Below are 6840 nucleotides of genomic sequence, written 5' to 3'. Positions count from 1 at the left end.
CCAACTCGCCGAGTCCACCCATGCGACTCGCCGAGTTGGTCACTTAACACGCGACCCGTAACGCGACTCGACTCGCCGAGTCGACCTTCTTATTTACACTTTTAGCCCTTCAACTTTACTTCTGAATTTCTGGGATGTTATAGATATGATCCAGCATAAGTGTTGCATAACTTTTACAATGGAAGTGTGGGATGGAAAAACGAACAGTGTTTTGAAAATTATTTTTTTAAATGCCTTAAAAAGAACTTAGATTGGATAACCCTTTTCTTTCCTTGAAGTACTAAACCCTATAGTTTATGCGCATTTTGAGGTTAGGAGGGAACTCTAGTTATACCCACAATTTATTATCATTTTTGAAGTATTGAAGATATAGTGGGCCTAAAAGTAAAATTCATGCTCAGTCAATATATATGATAGAAATGGTACATCAAGCAACTTGAAGAAATCTGCAATTCAAATTTAACTCCAAGTCAAGTTCAAGTCGAAATCAAAAAGAAAGAAAGTTAAATCTGAAGAGTTGATCAAGACAAAGAAGATGTGTGGTATAATGAGATTGATCCCTCGACAGTGGAATCATAGGGGTAAGCTTGGATTTTCTATCCATAATGGAGCTTACCGCGTTTACTGGACGAGTTCGGGAAAAAAATGAGGGGTTGGTCAAGCTAAGTTTTTATAAACGATTTGTCATGAAATTATTTTTAAAAATACATTGTTTTCACAAATTTAATTCGGCGTAAAATTATTTGCTCAAGCTTGGTTTGACTTTAAATATGAACTATGAATCTGCAATAAAAGTATTGAGACTGTTGTCTAAGTAGTGATTTCATTGGAGCTTTCTCATTGTGAAATCTGATCATGTGAGAAAAAAAAAAGAGTGAAGTATTTTAGTTTATGTTTTTAGTTTCCTTTATTTTATTCTAATTTTTTAGGTCATCTACATCTTTCCATTTGCTTATAATGTTTTATTTTTTTCTTCCTCGAGGGCAAGTAAGGTTCAAGCTTGGGGAGATTTGATAGATGTCATTTTATGCATCTTTTACAGTAGTTTTTATTATCATTTAGCATCATATTTTGTATATTTGAATTTCATTTGTTTAAATAATGTTCAGCTCATGTATTTTATCAGAATTCCCATATTGCTAGCATTTTTTGTATCAATTTTAGAAAGTTTTAGTGGAGTAGTACTTTGGGAGCAGTTGGATGCATATTTGGAGCCTAAATGGAGTTGGAACTAAAAGAGGATATTTAGGAATGCTTGGAAGATGTTTTGGTCAACAAACATTTGATCGAATTGATCATACGAAGATAGATTGCTACAATCTGAAGCTAAAGGATGTTGCTGGCAGCTTTGACCCCTGTCAGTATTTTTGACCATATCTCATGAACCGTAACTCCGATTGAAGAGACTCAAAATGTTCTGAAAACTAGAAAAAAATTTGGACGACTTTCATATTTGTAAAAAATGCCAAAAATGCGATTACATAATCCAAAAATGCATTTACATAATCCAAAAAATGCAATCACATAAGTGATCACATGTTTTTCTACGATAGCATTTTTGCCACGAAGTTTCCCAGAGTCAGAATAAGTTATCTGGAAGGCATCTGAAGAAAAAACCTAAAACCTGCGATCGCATATAGCATACATGCGATCACATAAATGGCCAAAGATCCAGAAACGTCAAAAATAGCATCCTGCATCATTTAGGGGAAAATTTGGAAAAAATTCAAAAGCCTTCGATCGCATATAACCAACCTATGATCGCACTTTTCGGTTTATTTAAATGGAAGTTTTCGTCTCGCATACAAATACGACCCTCGTTTTCATATTCAGAGGGGAGACGATTCCAGACGGTAGAATACCCTTATGAAGACAATTTTTGATACCGTTCAACAATTTTTGAAGATTTGAAGCTGTGAATCATCTCACATATTTAGTTTATCTATATTATTTAATAAATGTTTATTTTATCTAGTTTAGTTTCATTTTTAGTCATGTCTAGCTAAACCTTAATTTTCTGTTTTGCATAGACTAGTACTTTTCATGTGATTAGTGTTCAGATATGGTTTTAGTTTCGTGTTTCTATCTAGATTTCTCCATTTTGAACTTAATGAATGTTAGGTTTTAAATTCTTGTTAGTCTAATCACTTAGCTAGGGTTTTTTATCATTCCAGTTAATCAGTTAATAGATTTCGCAATTATTCTTGTCAACTGGTAAAAGTAACAAGTATCATATTGGTTCCATTTTGGGATTTAATTATGATATAAACAGTAAAAATATCATATCTTTACGCTTCCGAGCTTGTGAGATGTATTGGATATTGCTGGGAATTTTACACATATCGTAAAGCTACTTTTCTTATTTAATTAAGAGCTTGTTTAATTGAACAGTAAAAAGTTATGGTTAATTCAAAGAGCTTGTGGTGGTTAACTAATTTAGGTAAAAGAGATTATACTAGAGTTTGTTAGTTTTTCTCAGTAACAGCTTAGATAGAACACATCTCAAATAACCAGATCTGAACTGATTGCATGATCAGGAAAGTCACAGCAGAACTAAAGTCATTTTTATTATTGATTTTCGTTTAATTTAATGTCACTGCATTTATTAGTTTTTGGTTTAATTCAAAATCCCCCTTTTATAATTTCTATTTTGACTAGAATGTGTCTGATGCAAAAAGGCATTGACCGTTAGGTTGTGTCCGTGAGGATTCAACCCTACTCCCCTATGCTATATTTTTAGTGTAACCAGCAGTGAAAAATTTATTTGCTTAAATCAGGTGCTACAATGTGACAACCCGAAATTTGTATCTTGTACAAAAGACTAATTTAATCCAAGTTAGACTCGTTTTGCTAGCTTTTAGCACTGTTTGGGGTCTATTTGAGTGTTCTAAACCTAGTATAATTAAGGTAGGAACCTAGATGTGGGATAACACGATGCATATCAAGCAAAATCGGTCCAAACACTCCAAAACATGGAGTGTGCGGCCGCACACTTGAGTGTACGGCCACACACAGGTGTGTGCGGCCGCACACCCATCCCAGCCACACACTCTTGCCTATATATGCCATCCTTAGTCATTTTTGAACACTTTTTCTCACTCCTTCAAAGCTGGAACACGTCTTCTCTCAAGTATCATCCAAGTCTTCATCTTGTTCTTCATAAAAGTAAGTAATACTTCCTTTGATTTGTTGGTACTTAAACTTAACTAGCCTTATTCCCCACTTAGATCCATGAAAACACGTTTTTGGTGTTAAATCCTCAAGAACACCAAGAACACATACTAGACTTTTTGGAGTTTAGCTATACTTCTAAGCCTCTAGATCGTGTAAACACCTATCATAGCTTATTATATGCCAAGAAAACTTGAAGATCTACTGGAAAAATGCCATTTGTCACAATCTTCATTAGTGTACGGCCGCACACACCATGTGTACGGCCGCACACACCAAGTGCAACCATACACACCCCTTTTAGGTCCTAAAATGGAAATAAACTCCATATAAGGCTAGAACTTGAAGTGAGAAACCTTCCTAGATGAGTTCTAAGGCCTTAAAATACATTTTGACTCACTTCATAGGGAGTGTGCAGCCGCACACACACCCTGGCCGCACACACACCAATATGGTGTATTTTGACCATACACTCCCTTGTATAGCCATACACCCCTTACATACAATCATATATGATTGTAACACTTCAATATAAGTGTTTACTAGCCCCTAAGGTGGTCCCAATTCAATAATTATTTGTTTCAAATGCTAATTGTATACATACATATGTCATTATATGGTTAATAGGATTCGTTTGTGCTTAAGTCCACAATTGACACTCAACCTCCTAAATCGATCCTACCATTGCATCACTCACTACAGGTGAGTTCATACCCCTTAATTAACCTTTTAAATGTTTTTAAATGCTTTTATGGGGGTTATACAAGTTGAATCATACTAGTTATTATATCATTCACATGTGATTAATAACTAGCATACAAATGGAATTACTATGCTTTAAACTGTCTTGACAATAAAACTACTTCAAAATGATTTCCAAACACTCTTATATGTTAAACTATTTATAAAACTCAGTTTTAGTTTCCAAAATTTTACTTTCAAAACTCTTTAAACTTATATACTGTCAAATCATGTCCAAAACATATATGGTTATATATGTAAGGTTTGAAGGACTTAGGACTGATAATACGCTCTATTTCATGTTCCTTGTTTGGTTGTGGACTTAGAGTCCCCTATTGTTTGTCCGAGTGTCGTTTGATCCTTAGTTATATATCATGTGTATATGTATAGACATAAAAGCTTTCTGTTTTATTTCAATACACTCAATGATACAAACAACCTTCCTAGTAAACTATAATAGGTATAGTTTAGTGATATACTACTTACTACTTCTAGTACTATGAAACATACAAAGAGTCAGTTCATACATGAGTCAATACATACTGTAAACAATACATACTCTACACTATACAATTGAACATACTACACACTAGAAAGAGAGAACATACACTACTGCACATTATTCATACACTCTAAATACTATACTAAAGAACATACTATGATGAGAGCCAGGGAGGACATTCACTACACTAATACATACAATACATACATACTATAACATAAATATGAACCACTGTTTTGTGGCATGGCACCACCTGCCATGGCTCGATATGTATCCAGAATCTCCTGGAGGGAGAACGTGAATTTGTGTATAGATCTATACTTGATTGACAATCCTACACCTTACTACTAGCTACAGTGGGATCTGCAGATCTTCGGGTGACAAATGTCATTACTGTTCGACGTATTACAATGTTGTGATTTCCCCTAGTCAATTAGTACGGTTACAATACTTATCACATTATACCTTAATTAACATTTGGTTTAAGGTAATAAGTACAGCAGTAATTACTATATCATAATACTACAGTACTTCGTTATTTTCCCATTACATCTACTTTGTGATCTTCTCACATATCCAGTAATGAAAGAACTATATTTTATTAAATGATAGTCACAATTGGGAGAAACACTCACTTTTACAATAAACAAACATACATCACTTGATGCCTTGGTAGAAGGCTACTTTTAATAGAAAATATAGGTTTTTCTAAGGGTTACAAACAATTACTACAAACATTTATACAAGCTAACACACTCAATATTTACAATCATTTTCATTCAAACAACGACACTAAAATACTTATGAAATCACCAGCTTTAATGCTGATAAACTCTTTCAAAATAACTTGTATTCTCAGGTCATTAGTAGGCAGGTACCGATGCCAGCTTTTGAGAAGATGGAGTGCTTACAAGACTCATCTTTTATTTTGATTCATATTTTTGGTGTTTATAAACTGTACATAACACACTTGTATTAAAATTCATTATTAATGCAATGGATGATGTTGTTTGCTTGTTTACTATATTTCTGTGATGTGATACTGTACATGACGTCCTCCGCCCCAGAACGTTTCCACCGTTCTTGGTTTTGGGGAGTGACATACAACTAGTTTAGTACACCTTATAGAAAACAACATTCCAATGTTGCAAAGTGTGAATACTTGGCTTGGGAATTGTTTCGCTATGAAGGACCTAGGAGAAACAGCTCATATATTGGGCATAAGGATCCATATGGATAGATCTAAACATTTAATTAGACTAAGCCAAAGTACATACTCATTTTGAAAAGATTAGAATGGAAGATTCTTAGAGAGGGTATCTACCCATGCAAAATGGCATAAGATTGAGTAAGGATCAATCGCCCAGTACAATTGAGGAAATGGAAAGAATGAATCAAGTCCCAAAGGTTTTTGTTATAGGATTGATCATGTATATCATGACATATACTATATATATATATATATATATATATACATATATATATATATATATATATATATATATATATATATATATATCTTCCTTGAAATCCGAGATTGAAGAGTTAATCCTAAAGGCTTGAAGATCCTAAAATCACACAACACAAATATGAATAATAAGAGATGAACTCAAAATTTTATATATATATATATATATATATATATATATATATATAGAGAGAGAGAGAGAGAGAGAGAGAATAAAAAAGATCAAATGAGAACCCCAAAAGGTTAAGAACCATTCTCATTTTAAAAAGATCAAATGAGATTGAAGAGTTAGATCTATATTTGGATTTGGTATCTCTCGCTCTCTCTTTCCAATAACTCAACTAATGTCTCCTTTTTATTTCCACCACCAGTTACACCTCAATTGTTGTCACCACTATCGGCAACGACGATGAGACGTTTGACGACCACCATTGTCGATGCTTCGGTGAACTATTGACACCCACAACATTAAACCACCATCGGATATGTAACATCGCTTTTAGCTACCTCCATTACACTCGAACCATCCATCATTGCCAGTGACGACAATATGACCTCCGACGACCTCCACTGTCACAACTCCGGTGAACCGTCGTCATCTCTATCGACTCCAAAATTCTATACCTTCAACTCTATGAATTGTGCTTCATTTTCTACCACCTTCCGACCCCTAACCTCTCCAAAGCACCAGAAAACTTTGTGTCAACTCTCTCAACCTTTTAGATCTTAAGCCAAATATGTCAGAAAAGCCATCAATCTTTCAGATTTGAAGCAAAAACGTATCGACTTATCAGATTTGGTTAGATCTTATATGTTTGGTGCAATTTCAGGCATAGATCTTGTATGTATGAAGAATTTCATGGTGGTCACCAGTGGTTCCACCACCGTACCAGATATATTCCATTATCACTATGTAACACCCCGACTCCCAGGTATATTTTTAAAAGCTTTATATTCA

This window comes from Lactuca serriola, chromosome 9 (assembly GCF_051521515.1).
Source record: "Lactuca serriola cultivar US96UC23 chromosome 9, Lser_US96UC23_V15, whole genome shotgun sequence".
Taxonomy (NCBI): domain Eukaryota; kingdom Viridiplantae; phylum Streptophyta; class Magnoliopsida; order Asterales; family Asteraceae; genus Lactuca; species Lactuca serriola.
Note: the sequence above shows the minus strand (reverse complement) of the source record.